Source organism: Oculina patagonica, chromosome 8, assembly GCF_052425735.1.
Source record: "Oculina patagonica isolate OP01 chromosome 8, crgOcupat, whole genome shotgun sequence".
Lineage (NCBI taxonomy): Eukaryota > Metazoa > Cnidaria > Anthozoa > Scleractinia > Oculinidae > Oculina > Oculina patagonica.
Genome location: NC_135765.1, coordinates 11,716,615 through 11,733,624, shown reverse-complemented (window position 1 = coordinate 11,733,624; position 17,010 = coordinate 11,716,615). Strand labels below are relative to the sequence as shown.

The window sequence follows — 17,010 nt, the reverse complement described above, 5'->3', positions numbered from 1 at the left end:
AACGGACTTTTTAACGTCAATATTTATTCCATAAATGATAAGATGCATAGTGTCCTTGCTAACCGAATTGGGAACGGTTTCTGGTTTCCTCAACAAGCAAACTAAGATTAATCAACTGTGAGATTTGATCCGCTTTTCTTGGCTAGTGATAGCATAAAGAAAGATGATTTTCCTTTTGGGAGGGGAGGAAGGGAGGGTTTTGTGAACATGCCAAATAAACACAGCTAAACATCTCTAACTGAGAAAACTAGACGTGATATGGTGTGCTCCTCGAAATTAACTAGACGCTTCAAGAACGCAGTCTATAACGGCACGTGATAAAAAAAAACTTTGTTGCCCCAGGACCGCTAAAAGCCTTTCAACACAAAAGCCTTGAAGGGCGTAACCACTTAGATCGAATTAATGATGATTTATTCGTTAAAAAAATACTCTTTGTGTTGCGCTTGCAGCTCGGTAACATTACTTGAAGGTTTCTACTTGGTGGAGGTTGGCAGAAACGAGTCACTCTATCACACGAAGGTACGCCTGTTTAGTTGAGAAGTAGTGAATAGACTATAGAATTGTTATAATTAGTAGTTGTAAAATTTTATATTAATGTTTTACCAAGTTAAGTGCTTTTAGAGCGTTTTAAAAGGTTCGACGATTGAAAACAAGAGTGTCAGCTACTTGTTAATGGACAGTGGTTGAAATGAATTGAAAGTTTCCTCAACAGCGAAACAGCAAACACTGTTTGCAGTGATACCTTGTAATTACCAATATCTTGCCGTGTGTCGCATTAACTTTTCTTTTCCAAAACGCGACCATAACATTTTGAGCTTCGAGCAGAACACTTATCTGGCAGACAACAAGTGTGCAGTGAATTCATCAATTAATTCAGACTGTATTGAGCACAGAGGACTATAAAGATAGTGATGAGCCGTTTTTGCTCCGTATATTGCACCCTTTCACATTTTACTCAATTAAGTCAGTGTGCAGTGCAATGCAATTGATTCAATGCTGGAAGTTTCCATATTGTGTTCAAGGCTGCTGTTTACTTAGAAAACAGAACAATGTTTCAGTACTCTTTAGAATATCAATGGACAATAAACAATTATCTTTGCATTACCAGTGAAATGAAAAAGAAAATAAGCTACATTTAAGGGTGCAATTAAAACAGTATACTTATCAACCTAAATTTATATGTATAAGTTACAAAGACTGAAGACCGTCACAAATCCCTTTTGCTGAGAAATGACAGAATTAAAGACCACCGGCTGTGAATACGTACAAACTTTATCATTGTGCCAGCGATTAACAAACGCCTGTTTTCTATGCGCATTTGATTAAGCAAGATGTCGAAATAATCTAAAAGTGTTTAAGCTTTTTATCTAGACAAGCGGACGATTTCAAAGTGTAGTTGTACGGTTACTAAGAGATTACTGGAGATGAAACCTGGGATAAGCTATTTAGCCATAAAATTAATCGTTGTTAGTCCGAATTACTCGACCGTTTTTACCTGTGCGGTGTTTTATTATTACCAAGCTATCCAGTCATGCGTAAGTGATATTTCAAAGTTCAGAAAGCATTTAAGTGTTTTGATGTCTTCGGATCCACAAAGCCCGTCGCCTCGCAACTAAAACACGTACCAAAAATAACTCGACCCGCATTTAGTTGCATTAGCATGCAAGCAAGTCAATTAAGCCTTTCCAAACCGACCGCAAATGTAAAATCTGAAAGGCACCGGCTTTCAGCTAAAAGATTGTGTAACGTCATTAGACCTAATCCGATAACAAGAGCTCTTAGGGTTTGCAGCTCAACAAATCTCAAGGCAGACGTTGGGTATAAATCAAGCTTCTTTTCAATTCGTGCCTGTGTGAAATGAAGATTAACTTTTCTCTGTTGCGTTCAAACGCACCGAGAAATAATCATTAACACGAAAACAACACAGGATTAGCAAGATCGCTAGATAAAGAATTGTTTTGTTAAAGTGTGCATATGAAACTGCACGTTTTCAAAAAAGTTAACAGTTCATTAGTTATCAGTAAATTAAAATTATCACTTCTCAGTCTTCTGCTCAAAACCGATTAGGAACTCTTGGGGCGTGTTATCCTTGCGGTTTGCGGTTTCTTGAGAGATGTCTGTTTGCCTGATTCTTTTTTCGTTAATGTTCTGTTTTGCCGGTTTTTTATCAAGAGTGGAAGAAAAGAGAAGGTACTGAAAACTTAGCATGCATCTTTTATACCCGAGAGTGAACCGACGAAACCGCGACCCACGAGAATTGTGGGCGCAACCGGCGAGTAAAAAAGCGGTTCATTTGGACAACAACTCAGTTTCTACATTCGTTTTGATCACATTTATTATCAGGACAGGAAAGAATGCTCACAGTCTATGCAATCTTTTATTTATTTTTGCGATTTTCCTCCGGATTCTTTAATGCTCTTTTCTTTTTGCCGAACTTTTCTTTCTATATTTGTCAAGCAAACTAGACATCTTTGTCCTCTTTTGTCTGCTTTTTATGGAGAAGGAATCGGCCAGCTACACCCCTGAGGCTTTGTACTTCTTATAGCTCCAACTTCTATAAATAAATGCGGAGGAATCATGATTTCTCTTGTCTGAATGGGTGTCTGTTCACTGATTCAAGGTGAAGGTGATTCAAGGGCATTTCAGCTATTCAGCGTCGAAAACTTAATTACAACAGACGGAATTTAACATGTGCATGAATGCTTTATGAGGTCAAATACTTTCGTGCACTGTTTATAACCATTACAGGCACGGCGGAGCCGGGGGGGGCTGGGGGGCTTTAGCCCCCCCCCCCCAGAATTTCCGAAAAAATAAAGACTTACTAAGAGAAAAGAATTTTAAGCCCCCCCCCCCCCCACTTCAAGTCACTAGTCAGCCCCCCACTTGAAAAATTGCTCCGCCGTCCCTGCATTACGATTGACTACCCTTACTTGGATTAGTTGCAAACCGTTTACCATATTTTGACGGAAATATATCGCTCAATTACGTTTTACTTGGCTGTTATTATATTAAGTTATGGCGAAAATTAGTAGTAGCAAGTGTTTGTGAAACTCGGAATAGACGTGCTCATATTTTCCTAAGCTATTACCCACTTCTCCATCGCCCAGAATGCCCACCGTTCATTTGTTTACAGACGATAAAATATCTTACGTCTCTTATATTATGTATTGTTATTCAAATAAGCAAAACCACCCATTTCACCTGAACTTTCTGAAAATATATAGAAGAGTCTCGCTGACAGAATACTGGATAGATAGTACGTTTTACTGTTGCTAAACTCTTAGAAAAGGTTGTGTATCGGTTTTGAAATGTGCCTCTTAACAGCCTAAATTATCGGTCTCAATGTGTTAAACCTCTAACAAGAACTCCCACAAGTTCGGAACAGTTCGGCTTATTCCTAATAAAAAAAATGGTCATTAACCGAAATGGACCGGGACAAAGCATAAAAAAATAGGTTTAAGAGGGGGGAAAAAAAAAAGGGAGGGGGAAAAAAGGTAGAGGAAAGGGAGGGGGGAGAAAGAAAAATAAAAAAAAAAAAAAAAAGAGAGAGAAAAAAAAAAAAAAAAAAAAAAAAAAAAAAAAAAAAAAAAAAAAAAAAAAAAAAAAAAAAAAAAAAAAAAAAAAAAAAAAAAATAAAAAAAAAAAAAAAAAAAAAAAAAAAAAAAAAAAAAAAAAAAAAAAAAAAAAAAAAAAAAAAAAAAAAAGAAAAAAAAAAAAAAAAAAAGAGGGGGGGGGAGGACGAAAAAAAAAAAAAAAAAAAAGGGGAGAGAAATTACATATAACAGGCGGGGGGGGGGGGCATAAAAAAATTTTTATTTTTCCAAAAAAATTTCCCCCCCCCCCTCTACATAAATAATGACCGGTCCCTAACAACTATTAGACATCTACAGCGCACGGTTTACTCAGTCTCGAACAAAGAGACGTTTTCCATTTCGCTACAGTAAAAAATAATCGCTAAATAGTAGAGACCCAACCTGGGCTCCTGGCTCAACAGAATTATCGATCATAGTATCATATGGTATAAAAAGACAATATTTTACAAAATCCGACCTGCAAGGAGCCAAAAACACCAGGATATTCAAAAATAGAAGTTGGCTTCATGCTCTTAGGTCTTTTTCGAGTTGCGTTTTGCCTCATTTTCAAAACGAGGTGTAGTGCAAGAACCCATGACAAAGAGTTCAACTTACAACAACACGTCTTGATCTCATTTATACTTTGCTAGCAGGTTTAAGCAGGTTACAGTGACAAAAAGTCAAAAAAACCGGTCGCTTTTCGCTTGCATGGAAACCAAATAAAACGAAGAAAACAAATAACAGCTCCTGCAAAACAACTTGGCAAAATGGTTTTTGTCAGATTATTCTCTGATAACAAGAGAAACCGAAAAAGAATCTTTAGACTAAAATTTACAGCTCTTTGGATGTGAGACCCCACATTGGTGTATGGTTTTGACACACCAAAATGGCACACCAAGATTTAGAAGAGCACTTAGAGGATCGGAAGACTCTCCAAAACACATTTTATATTTAATAACAAGAAGCTTGAGAAGCTTGAGAAGCTTAAAATCGGGCGGTTAATAATTAACTATCTTCTTTGACTTGAAAGGCAGGGTACAGTACAGTAAAAATCGTTTAGAAAAACAGTCACTTAAGGAACACTCAGTCGGAGGTTTGCTTAAGTCACAGTCTGCATGAGCCGTATTAGTGTATAGAACATAATATCTGGAATGTTTTCAAGATTGCATTATTACTTTATGACATAATGGTCTCAATTTATAAATATATTTCGCACAATACAAATAAACGATTGAACTAGACGACTAGAAAATATAATTTTTTAACGCTTAGCAAAGTGCAGCCTTTTCGCAATAATTTATAAAGGCGGGGTTTTACCTGAAGACCATTTTTCCAACGCTTTAGGTGGCTGACGCATTTCGGTATTTTCCAGCCCTTATACAGGTAACTACTATTGTCAAGAAAATGATCACAACTTGTTGACCAGTGATTAGGTATTTGCTTCATACCATTACTGTAATAGCAACTGATGAAGAATAGTAGTACTGACCCAAAGTATAAAGGCTGGAAAATACTGAAAACCATTTCTGCCGCGTTTCAAGAAATCCAGAAAAGCTTTATTTATCCCATATATCTTTGTTTGCAGTATTTTTGGGCGATGTTTAGGGATGTCTGGGAGGCGATAGTTTTTCTCAAAGGATTTGCAAAATTTAGACAAATAAGAAATATTGGAGATTTAATGTGACTTTAAAGTTAAAATTTGAAGTTAAAAATTGGTGGACGGACACCAAACAGTCCCCTGACAACCTGGACTGCTCTTGCGAGGGGGTCAACTGTTTGGTGGTGTTTCCATTTTTTTCTTCAATCCCTTCTTTAAATCTCTTAAAATTTCTTTCAAATTCAGGTAGAACCCCACCTGAAGTTTTGTTCTTGTGAGAAAATAACAGAAGTCAAAGGTTGCGTGATATAACCAAACATAGATTTTAATTCTCCCTCCCTTTCCCTCTCCTTAGCCTTTCACCCCCACCTGTCCCTCCCTTTCTACTCCCGTCCTTCCCCTCCCTCCCCTCTCCTACAGTCTTTTACTCCACCCAATCCCATCGAGCTATTTACTCCAATTACCTCCACCCTCACCAGCGTTTTGGGGGGGGAAGGGTTGACAGTTACACAGTAGTCCGAGGTCTGCATCTGATATGTCACGCAGTTTCTGTGAGCTCTAGAAGTCATCTTCTTTTTAACACACACGCCTAGGCAAGCTCCAGCTTAGGTTTGAAAATTTATATTGCGTTACAAATCTTCAACAAAATTGTTCTTGGGACGTTAATGGTCGTTAATGAGCTTGGAAATTGACTGAGTATGATTTTACTGGAACAGATAAACAGTTTAAAACTGCGTAGCTAAAACGAAAATCGGTTTAATTTTGGCGCTAAGATGGCATAAAATGTATAAATTCGGGACCCAAACAGTGCTATTTGACCAAAATTAGATCGAGTTAGTTTTATCAGACACGGATGTCTTTCAGTATTTTTGCGGCATTTTTCCATTATTTTATTTATTTTTTGTCAAAGTTTAGGATAAAGTGAAACGAAAGTAGACGGCCAAAGTTTGGCAAGTAGCCGGCTGTTTCGGCCGGCTGCCGGCCCTATTCAAGTTCCACTCGTATTCTGCCATGTCGCGTCATCCCTCTACGGGAAAATAATTTTCCCGATTCCAAAACTAACTCAAAACGCTTGAATGGCGAGCCAAAAAATAATTCATTTCTCGATTAAAAGATCGGAATATCCGGAAAATAACAGTACTAGCTCCTCATCAATTAAAACTTTCTTCGCAAGAGTTACATAATAGTCAGGAATAAAATCTTAAAAACACAATTTCAAACTATTCAAAACCAGATTAATGTGCGTCACATGACAGGCAAAATGTTTCAGATGAATTTTTTTTATCGAAAATGAGACCAAGCAACCTTTTGAAATCGAAGACTTTCAAAGCCATGACATGCATTCAGGCCGTGATAAAATTTAATTAAAATAAAATTCAATTGGTATTTAATTATAATTATTCGAAGTTTTCATTTTGAAGTCATCTTTTCATTCGATAGCTTTACCGATCTCGTAAAAAAATTTCATTCAAGTTCACACCAACACTGTACATTGCCAATGTTTTGCTGACGTCTTGAGAAGTGCCTTACTAACGTCACCAGGCAAATCTAAAATATGATCAAAACATGTTGTGCAAACATTCTACTCTTTGTGACAGGCGACTTTGACGCCCAACTGTGAAAATCGACACACTTCCTGCTAAATTTATAAAAAATAGTTTTAAGTGGAGTCCGCCTCAAAAAAATGTACCGCCAGATCACACTGCTATTTGTAGAAACCAGCAAAGCGTCTAGTTTCAAAGTTTCCCACAAAAACATTGCGTGACATGAATAACGTTACCCCTTTTATTTACAAGAATAGCTTCAACTTGTCAAAGCAACTACAGTTTCACAGTTTCTTCTCTTCGTTAAAAGCCGTTTCAACAAAAGCATGGATTTCAATAGTTGCAAGTATTGTCCTCTTGAAGTGATCAATGACCGAACAGTAGGACTGTCGAACAATGACCGGAAAGAACCGTAAATCATCTTGTTGCCTGCGGACACACTGGTTTCACGGAACAACCGCAACACTCAGACTGACCGATTTTTCCGCTTTTATTCACTGAGTTGTAAGTACAACGCTGCCGCAAAGAGTGAGCAAAGAGTGCTGCCTTATATCGGCTGTTCTTGGTTAGAAAATCAGTCAGCGTAGTCGGTTTAGTTAAGTTACATTTCTGAGAGGGCACTTGAAAGGAATATGACGGCAGCTGAGATATAGCAATTCAAAAAAGTCCATTACAGTGTCGGGGACAGTGTCACCCCTTCAGATAACCTGCGATCAGGCGTTTTTTCCCTTGCAAAGAGTCACTTACAGATCACGTCAAATTAGTATTGATCAATACTGAAATGAAAACGTCTTAACCGCGAATTCGATCCTACGCACGTACTCACGTTATATGTATTCTGTGTAACGGAAATCTATACAAGGCCACTTATTTAAACAAATCTACTCGGCTAAGGCATGTTTTTTCTTGTGGAAATACTGAACAATCTATAAACCTTTATTTTGCATTTTTAACAAAGCCTAGAAACAAACAGTGACGCGACTGCTTAACATATTCGGTGACATGTTTGACTATGCTTCACATTGCAGTTGATAATATTGGTCAATATTCCAACACAAGCGTTTTAGTTAGGGAGCATGGTTAATTTTGTATTTTTTTCGGAAATATCTACCTAGATTCATTAGAATAGTCCAAAAAATATCCCTGAAGTTAGACTGAAAGCCGTGTTCTACCTATCTCAAAAATCGTTTTACACTCTTCATTTGAAGACCATTACTAATTGACGTTTAACGCTGATAAAGTAGCTGCCAAAACGAGAGCCGCTTTGATTCATTCCATATACGTGGGGCTTTGAATAATGTCACACACGACAAACAAACAAAAGCACGCGAAGTGTATTCAGGTATCAACTTCCAATTTTTACATACACTTGGGAGTGGCAAACCCAGCCGTTCGCCTTGTCACAGAAACGTAAACATCCGTTACTGGTAAAGCGTATCTAACGAGCCAAAATGAATAACAGGTACAGAGAAACAGACCATTTAAACTTTCGTGGTCGAGCCATGAGTAAAAATCATCACAGTCCCCCCCCCCCCCCCCCCCCCCTCCCCCTCTCTCTCGTGTACTGGAACCAAAACAGTTATAGAAATTAATTTCGGCAGGAAGACACGGCAATATGCTTTCGTGTCTTAACAGTCGACTTTAACAGGGTGTGTGTTAATTATGCCGTGATTACTTTCGTGTCAAAATTTATTTAACATTTTATCCAATACACGAACATAAAATAAATTTCTTATCAAACGGGAGACATATTTGGCATCAGTGATCTACACTATGTCGAAACAATGAAGGCAGACGGAACTTACAAAGAGTCAATTATCAGACTAATTTTTCTCTTTGTAATGTACCATGAAACGTGCTTCTTAATATGATAAGAGACCATTTTGGACATTTTTTAGGTGCTCTTAAAATGTCATCAGTTGACAACAGATTTGTAACTGTGCTTTTATTGATTAATTAGTCGAGATTGGATGAAAGAGGTCTCAATTTATTTGACAGTTGTTGAGAACTGACTCATGTCAGAAGGGAGCTAATTACCTTTTTCGCAATTTAAAAATTTAAAAAGCTTTTAAAATTTTAAAAATTTGTTTAAAAATAAATCATGGTGACAGTGATCGAATGTTTCGAGAGTATCGTGTTCGTCCCCGTCTGGCCAAGACAACAGCTGTTGTTAGAGAGACTAAACACTACTAACTGTAGGTACGTATAGTGCACTTGCTCTATGACAAACATTTCGTTCGATGGTATCTTATGTTCTTTAGATACTTAAAAAACGTTCAACAGTTTGCCGAAATTTTAGCCGGAATTCCTGTCTGTTTCAGCAAGCTAAAAGATCCGGCTGTAATGACAGTTTGGCATCAACGTTATCCTCGATGAAATTTGGCAAAACAACCCATCTCCTGCTTCAAAAAAACGAATGCTCAATTGTTGTTTGTTTGTTTGCTTTTGTTTACTGTCAGTTTTGCCATCGGACACTTGCTATTCGGGTTAATTTGAACAAGCATCATTTTTATTTCCAATTCCTTTCAATTCCATTGTTTGAGAAACAAGAAGCTCTTAGAGCTTAAAACTGCGCTGGTCACGTGACCAACCTAGGGGTAATCTTGCGGGGAGAATAAAAAATGCACCCCCACCCCCTTATATTCCCTTTATTTGCGTCAAACAATGTTGCGACTGACAAGCAAAATGTGGGGGAACAAAAAATGCACACACTCCTTATCCCCTTTATCTGTGTCAAAAAATGTTGCGACTGACAAACAAAATGTTAAGAAAACACCTTGTGTGACATTTCATGGTTGACTAGTTTCATCTGCAATTAAATATTTTCTTAGGGACGGAACATTAGAAATAACTGGAGGGGGGGGGGGGGTGACTTTTACCAAAAAAAATTCCTGCAAGGGAAACTTGTCGAAAAAAAAATCCTGCAAGCGGTTGGGCCTGAAAAAAAATTCGTGCAACGGAATTACCTGTAAGTGTTTTATGATGGCATCTATAAACGTCCATCAGAATGGCTAAAATAGTTTCTGAGGTTCTGAAAATTAAAATTTTCCCGGGGGAGCATGCGCCCGGACCCCTCTAATTTGTCATGTTACCTAGAGAACAGCACCAGCTCAATCCTATCAACTATTTGGTTGCAAACACACCTGACCCACCCTAACAATCGCGTCCCATCAGTAAACAGTTAATCAAAAGCACAAACAGTGTTACCGGTATTATTATCAATTTAAACTACAATTATGTCTGATTTTCTAAAGTTTAGCTTGCTGGTTGAAGTTTTAGCTGTCCTCTTTTTCATCTTTTTTGTTGAGGAACCAGGGTAAACATTTCTAATAAGGAGGGGGGGGGGGTTATATTTAACAGGCACTATCTAACAAATTCCTTCAGCCCCCCAACCCCATAAAAATGAACAGTCCCTAATTAAATGTCGCTTAATTCAAAGAACAAATCTGAAAAATGAAACAATAATGCTGTTTAATAATGATAATTGTTGCGCAAATCATAGATGGGTTACAAAAAAAAGCCTGTATCTTTGGGCGAAAAAAAATTTGTGCAAAGCTTGTGCCCCAGAAAAAAAATTCCTGCAGACAAGTAGGCCTTCAAAAAAAATTCCTGCACCGAAAATTTTTACCCCCCCCCCCCCCCCCTTCGGTTATTTCTAATGGTCCGTCCCTTATATGCTAATGCTGGCCAAATTTAATTCCCACGATCCTGATCCGTGAAACCAAAAAAATCGCTTATCGGTACAACGGGATTTTTCGGGCGAAAGTTGCCCCTGGGTCTGCAAGATCAATTCATAAGTCTTGCTTCACGCCAGAAACGTAAGTATCCGTGAGCTATCCCTATTTGCATAAAACTGAAAACTGGCCCAATGACAATGTTTCGCAGTTTCTATAAAGTAAGTACTATTTTTGAACCTCTTCAACAGTTCAAAATTTATTTGACCCTGTTTCGGTTTTCGTATTACAATAGGCGGTTGTAAAAATGCAGCGTCTGACAAACTTTGTGTGACATTTCATGGTTGACTTGTTCTAGCCGCGATTAATAATTTTTCTTATATGCAAATTCTGGCCGAATTCCCACGCGCGGACGCTGAAGCTGTTTTTAGAACAGAGGGTATTTCCCTAGCATACCGAATGACGTAAGCGGTACAAGTCAGGGCATGTTTGTGAAGGGAATTGTTTTTTTATCTCTAAAATCCTTTCAATGACACAGGCCCAAAAATAAAAGATTACCCTTAAAAGAGAAATACATGCAATAAATTTGTTTAGTACAGACCAAAGGATTCGCAAAGATTTGATAGGTAGCTTATAATAGCTTTAAAACATTACGTGACTTGAGCTCTAGCCGATCGAAAGTGAAACTTGTCATGTCAGCACATTCTTTTACACCAACGTAATGGTATTTATTCACAGATTCCGGCTGGCCCGCTAAATTATATTTCTCTTTGAAAGCGTGGAAATTTAGTATTTTCCATGGACTAAACGCTTCAAAATGGAATAGTTCACAATAAACATACTTTACAAAGACAAAAAAAGAGAAACGTTTTCCATTTGTTACTGATTTGTAGCTTCTAAACATCGTGACTTCAAGCTCGACCGAGTGGAGGTCTGGGACAGGTCACCGACAAAACGAAAAAAAATAATAATAATAAACCCCGTGCAGAGCAAGAACTGCGCAGCGCAGTTAATTAAAGCTTGTAACTTCTTCAAAAGGTACTTGACCAAAAGAAATCAAAAGTTACATCCTGGATGATCGCTATTTTAAGAAACGCTGTGACGTTGCAAAGCACTTCACACAAATTTACTGTACAATTCATTGATCGGCATGTGTTATTTCTAACATTGTTTTAATAACTCTATTTTACACCTAAATTAACGGCTCTAGAGCTGTCGATGCTGTCACAACCTTATACTCCATGCTGACTGTGTTCCTTAATTCGAACCGCTCGACGCACTTCACAAGCGTTTTGCAAGTTGGTAGTTGCTTCCAAATTGAAAGTAAATGAGCAAGTCCACAATGCACGTTTATCACTGGGTTTGTGTTTAGTCCCTTGTTGAGATTACAATTATCTTTATTTTCATAATTTCCTCTTTAGAAAGTTTAAATTTCGTTTCTTGTATAGAAAAGCGAGCGTTAAATTAAATAATTCCAGGCATAGTTTTCCTTGGAGTGGGCATTTATTAACAATGAGAAACGTCAAGAAAAGGGCGTAGAGTCTTAGTGTGAAATTGATAGTTGTGTCGCTTGTGAAAACATTTCCCAGCGTTTGTAACAAGGCACAACCATGCCAGTTGCCAAACTGTGATATATACTCCTACGGTGTCACCGTGAAAGCAAGAAATTTCTGCCCAATTTAAGGTAAGGTAATAAGAGTCAACAAAGTTAAGTCTTAAGAAAAGATAAGAATGTGGTTCAATGAAAGTCATTCAGTAGGATCGGGGGAGCTTGCAGATCAACTCAATTTAAGGCAGACTTCAGAACGTAATGTAACAAACCATTTTTAGATAGGGTTAATACCGAAATTAAAAAAAAAAAAACCTCTTCATTGTTATATTGCCTGCTAACATATGGTCATTTTTGAAAGAGTACGGATGACAAAAATTTGCCAGTATACTGCCCGTTTCTGGTGGAAGGAAATCCTGTGTAATTCTTACTTTCATTTGTCGTGACGAAGAAACGGACGGCTGCCTTACTTTGCTACGCTATGTTCCTGTTTTACACTTGATTGTGGTAACATAAAAGACTGTACTGCAGGTCTTCGTGACAGCAAATCTTGCATTGCATTGCAATCAGCTGCCAGAGGCAATTTGGTCTTTAGCTTCAATGAAAATATTCCTTTTCTATTTATAATTCATGCATTTGACACTACTGTTTTTATACGTCCTTTGCAGTCGACTCCCTCCACTTATCCGTTAGCTAGTACAAGGAAACGTTTTGGTTTATGTATATTTTAGACGTCCAAGTCATGATTTTAGCTCGAGTATTTTCGTGATCACGTCAATCCGTTGACTATCATTGAGCTAGAATACTCATCCCTCTCCCTGTAGCTAGATTTTGATCACATTTTAATCAAGTTCTAGAGGAAGACTATAATTGTCTTAAAGAGGTAGTTGGCTCTCGATTTTATTGTAAGGAGGTAAAATAATGTTGGCATCTCCGCAATGTTACACCACCTCCCAGCCACTAGATGGATAAATATTTGTCTTCGGTCGTCCCGAATTCAACGTTAACTCCTCCACGCTTTGTAAATAGCCAACTCCTCCAGTTGGAGTTTTTAACAGGTTTATGTTTATATTTGCAATATTTGTTTATAATATTTATTCACAGTGTCCACAATTAGCACAACAGTGCTAAATACATTGACACTTAAATAAAGTGACTTATTTTATTGTATTTTTTACAAAAGGTCGTCAAATTCAAGCACTTAATTCTTGTTACTGTAACTTGCAGTTATACCGTCATTGCATGCAGTTACTAGTTTCAAGGGGGACATTTCATGTCAGGTCATTTTAATTGTGAACTTTAAAATTCCTGAGAATGGCTGCCATGCATGTGGACCTAATTTATGTGGGGACAAAACCAGCAGACGGAAAACACAAAACTAAAATTATATTATACCGTGAGAATAATTTGAAACGTTTGTTTGTTATGATGAGACTATTTAGGACACTTTGTTGACTGCTCATACAATGACGTTTGCTTATTATGTAATTACTGTAAACGATCAAAGGAAAATCAAAAACATACATTCTGGATCATTCTTATTTTAAGACACACTGTTTTTTAATATGCCAAACAACACAAATTTGCAATTAACGTACGCATTCTTTGTAAAAAGTGTCGTGGCGCTCAAGGGCGTATATTCTATTGTGAAATATCTTGTGTCTTGTGGTAACAGATTTCACACCGTTTGCAACAGGGTAAAACCACGCCACTTTACATTTTTACATACTCCGAGGAGAACTTTTGCCTGCGATCTATACCCACAGTGTCGCCGCAAAAGCGAGAAATTTCTGCCAAGATTAAGGTAAGAAACGTCAATGAAGTCAAGTCATCTTTTTGAAAGAAACGAAGAGTATGTGAGCCAAACAGTAACTGTCACAATAGCCTGCGTTGCAGACGAACTACTTAACCCCGGTATAGCACTAAACCCGGGTTTAGTTCGTCTGCAACGCAGGCTACTGACACATCAGCAGAACTTGCCAGATCAGTTCAGTTCAAGACTTGACTTCAAAAATTAAGATTTTAAACTGTTCAGTTCTAGCAAAAGGTTGATACCGAAAAACGACGTCTTCATCGAGATACATCCAAGCAATATAGTACGCAAATGGCATTTTTGGAACAGTACGGATGCCAAAAATTGCATACTGTCGAGATCCATGTCTTGTAGAAATCTTGTGAAATTCTTACTTTCGATGCCATTTTTTGTCATGGTGAAGAAACGGAAGGCTGCGGCACTTAGATTAACTATATGTGCTGAGTTTTTATACTTGACGTGACTGATAGTATGAAAGACTAAAGCAGGTCTTCCTTGAGAGCTAACCTTGCATTCCATTGCATTCTGCTTGAGGCAATTTGGTCCTTGTCGATCCTTGCCTTCAATGAAAATAGTATTCCTTTTCCAATAACAATGCCATGCATTAAACGCTACTATTGTTTTGGTAACTCTCTCTACTGTTCCTTTAAGCAAACCCCCGACAAGAACAATTCTAGGTTTACGTGTCTATTCTAGACGTTTAATTAAGCCATGCTTTTCACCTGAATATTTTAAGCCTGCGTAGCTGGTGGTATTGTTCAATACCGCCAGCTACGCAGGCTAGAATATTTTCAGAACCATTAGCCAATATTCTTTCGGTAGATCAAGACCGCTGGGATATAATCCATCGTCTCTTTCTATAGCACAATTTTAATTTAGAAAAGTTATTTCTCAGTTTAACTGTAGGGAGGTGAAATTCCACATCCATCTTTACAACACTGAGGGTGTCAAAATCAAACCCTCGTCTCTTGTTACTGTAATTGTCACATTGTAGTTATCTCCAAGAGGGCGTAATTGTAGTTATCTTTTAAGGCCGGGTGTGTACCTGTATTAGAATAATTTTCGTTCCGCCAATATTTTTTTTTTTTGACATGAATCCCATTCGTTGACGTTTCTTTATAACAAGCCAAGCAGGCGACGTATTTGGTCGCATATTAACCCTGTAAGTCTCCTGTACATTTGCTTCACCCTTTAACTGTGTATAAGATCAAACCCTTATGAATGACCATTTTAGTGTGAAAACCGTGGTATTGAGTTTTACATTTGTGATGTGTAATTGGAAACAGTAAGTACTTTTTGGTCTTCTTTTCTCCGGTTGCGTGAAAATTATGTTAAACGTGTTTCGTGACACGAGACTGCATTAAAATGACATTTTTAGGTACCTTTAACTTAAGGACTATAATTGTTCTACCAAGGACTACTATTGCCCTACTGTTGATTGATTAGACGAAATAAGTTCAAGAGTCTTTCAAGATAATCACGTTTGATAAAAAAAAAAAAGCGTGCTATATAATTAACTTGAAATAAAACAATAAACTTGTGTCCATTGTATTGCAATTTGGTGAGAAAAATACTCTTCATTTTAAAGGAAACAATTCGTCAAACAATTGTACTGCGCGCAACTTCGATATAACCTGTATAACATTAAAGCGCGCGACCAAAATTTGTTTCCGATGTTGTTATATGCGTGACTCGAGCATTCAGTCCTAAAGTCAATTCTGCAGAAATTGTCTCTTTCGTGATAGAATTAAATACGGATAGAAAGAATTTTGTTACAAATCTCATTTTTAGCGGATAGTTGAATTGGTTAAATATATGATGTTAATAACGTTATTGCCTTTATAAGATAACGTTATAAGATATATTTTATTTATATTATTCAAAGAAGGAAAATATAGGATGGCATAATTGATCTGGCCGCCACCTACATGATACTGACATTTTGCTAAACTTCTTCCAATAACTGTTCATTTTTAGCGTACACCTTGGTCAGACTAGACACCTACATTTTTGATATGCTAATTTGTTTTAATAAGTGTCACTAGATCAGTCGGAGTTTAAATATCGTTATTTGCTTCTAGATGGAATCGGGTTCTTGACCTTTTCTATTTTAGTATTGATGGAGTCTCAAAGGTCCCATTTACATGGAATGAGGCTGATACTAGCACTAGGATCAGCCTCGTTTCATGTAAAATGGAATGATCCTAGTGCTAGGATCAATTTAGTAGGATCATCCGGGCGCAATATGTTTTCAGCTTTCAGTTTAGATGTAAAGGGTTGCATTTGGCCCTAACGCTAGAACTAGCGCTAGGATCATCCGTCGTCTCAGATAGGATGATCCTAGCTCTAGGAACATTCCATTGTACATGAAAGGAGGATGATCCTTGTGCTAGGATCATCCTCTTTCCATGTAAGTGGGGCCTCAATTTCGCCAATAAGTTCGGCATGTAACGTTGATACGTATGTTCTTTTTTGTATTTTTCGTATTTTTCTTCCATTGGGCTGACCAAATTTAACCTCTTGAGCTATATGTATAATCACCTTTTTCATGTCACTTGCACAGCAAAACAAAACTGCCATCAATCGACATCAAGGCGTTTCGACATAAGCTGATTATAACTTATCATCAGATCGTACAATATTTTTCACTAGTAAAAAAAATCGTATGACCAATAGGATTTCTTCTCATCAAAAGAGATGATTTTTATTCGAAGCGTTTGTAACGGGTAATTTTAGGACTTAAATATTTATTATTTAAAGCTGTATATTGGCTAAATTGTCTGCAATCTTAAAGTTCGGAGCCGTACTCCGGGTAGAACTTCTGCCTGTAATCAATAACTACAGTTTCGCCACGAAAGCAAGAAGTTTCTTCCAAGTTTAAGGTAAGAAAAGTCGATTAAGCCGAGTCATCTTTTTGAGAGTATAGAAGAAAATCGAATGTAGGCAATCAGTAACTCGAATTTACTGTTTCGTCGGCAGAAATTGCTAGACCAGCTCAGTTCAAGACTTGACTTAAAATTAAGATAGACTTTCTCAAAGTCCGTTTTATGCGGTGTAGGGAGGTAAAATTCCATACCCATTTTTACAATGTTGCAAGAATGCCAAGTCAAACCATCGACTCTTGTTACTGTAATCGTCTCGTTGTTTTCTTTGTAGGGCCGGGTTTGAATTGTGTCTGGATAACTTTCGTTTCGCCAATTCCTTTTTTATTTTTACATGAATCCACTACGCAAACATGTGACATATTTCGCCACATTTAAA

The 17,010-nt window shown here is 37.4% G+C and overlaps 1 protein-coding gene across 3 annotated transcripts in view; it reads left to right on the top strand.

Moving 5' to 3' along the window:
* The first annotated feature begins 449 nt into the window (after window positions 1-449).
* Window positions 450-17,010, top strand: part of LOC144664350 (chordin-like protein 1) — a 54,361-nt gene continuing 37,800 nt past the window's right edge. Inside the window, exon 1 of one of the 3 annotated variants that reach the window (XM_078525455.1) lies at window positions 450-519. The gene's annotated coding sequence lies outside the window, so the exon portion shown is untranslated. Of the gene's footprint in view, window positions 520-11,692; window positions 12,072-16,528; window positions 16,632-17,010 lie in introns of those variants that run through there. The other 2 variants (XM_078525460.1, XM_078525457.1) reach the window with 2 other exon arrangements.